Source organism: Chiloscyllium plagiosum, chromosome 51, assembly GCF_004010195.1.
Source record: "Chiloscyllium plagiosum isolate BGI_BamShark_2017 chromosome 51, ASM401019v2, whole genome shotgun sequence".
NCBI lineage: Eukaryota > Metazoa > Chordata > Chondrichthyes > Orectolobiformes > Hemiscylliidae > Chiloscyllium > Chiloscyllium plagiosum.
Window position 1 is genome coordinate 3,151,954 of NC_057760.1, and position 1,568 is coordinate 3,153,521.

Genomic DNA, 1,568 nt, shown 5'->3' on the forward strand with positions numbered 1-1,568 from the left:
TCCCCCCAGTGTGTAAAGGGGATGTGGATGCCTGTGTTTCCCCCCCCCCCCCCCCGTATAAAGGTGGGGGGTGTCCTTTGCAGTCCCTGTGTGTGTAAAAAGGTAAGGCTCCATCCACATTTCCAATTCCTCATTGATTGAGTTCACCCTGCCACCCCCCCACACACCCACTGTCTCCCTATTCAAATGGATCATTCCATGTTTCCCACAATGTTACTACATTTGCTCGATCTTTGCCTACCCAGTCATCTGACCCTTGCTGTAATTGGATATTGTACAACCTCATTTCCTCCTGGCTTTTTTCGATATGCAACTTGCTTCACCTCAATTTCCATTAGCTTGACCCTCACAAACACTGGCTCTCTCTGGAGGTTTCAACACGTTGAGCTCTCTGTCTCTCGTCAGCAACAGATTCTCCTCATTTGTTGAAAGTGATGGTTAATTGGGGTCTGTGACTGCTTGGATTTCCTTTGCATCTTTTATTAAATAGCAGACAGAGAAATGTAATCTTCCAGCCTGAAGGAGATCGAGACAGGCAATGATATAATCTTTGTAGATGAACACGAATGCAAAAATGTTGAAGGATGAACCGAAATGGACAAAATTGCCCTGAAGAAGGGCTTATGCCTGAAACGTCGATTCTCCTTCTCCTTGGATGCTGCCTGACCTGCTGTGCTTTTCCAGCAACACATTTTTAAGCAATAACTCTGGTGGTGTCAAGTACAAGTACACAGTACAAATGTCAGTCTCAGTCAGAGAAAATAACCTAAACTCCAGTGAATATGGTCCCTAACCTATCCAGAGTCGTCTCCTACATCAGCCCTGCCATCCTGGTATCAGGCTGGGAAACCTTCACTGCACTCCCTCCATCACAAGAGCATCCTTCCTCAGATGAGGAGACCAAAACTGCACATGGTACTCCAAATGGGGTCTCATCAAGGCCCAGTACCTACTATGAAGGCCAACATACCATTTACCTTCTTCACTACCTGCTGCAGTTACTGTGAACTTACAGTGACTGGTGCACGAGGACACCCAGGTCTCATTGCACCTCCCCCTTTTCCAATCTGTTGCCATCCATAATGTCTACATGTCTGTAGATGAGAAGTTCATTTTAAACCAGTTGCCAGATGCTTGTCTAACCCCTGCAGTGATCTATTCTCCCTGCTGGGGTACACCTGATTAGTGTTCAATCATTTTCGACTGTTTAATTCAACCCATTGCCTCTTTGCTTGAGTATGCAAACTCCTCTCGCTCTCTCTCTCACTCTCACTTATTGTCTCTCTCTCTCTCTCTCACTCACTCTCTGTCTCTCTATTTCTCTCTCTCACTCACTCTCACTCACTCTCTCACACTCATTCCCACTTACACTCACTCTCTCTCTCTATTTCCAACTCTGTCTCACACACACTCTCTCTCATACTCACTCTCTATTTCTCTCTCTCTCTCTCTCTCTCACTCCCTCTCTCACTCTTTCTCTCTGTCTTATTCCTCTGTGTATCCACAGGAAGACATTAACTAGGATATTGAGTGACCACAATAAAAGTGCTTGAATAAGATGTTTCCTT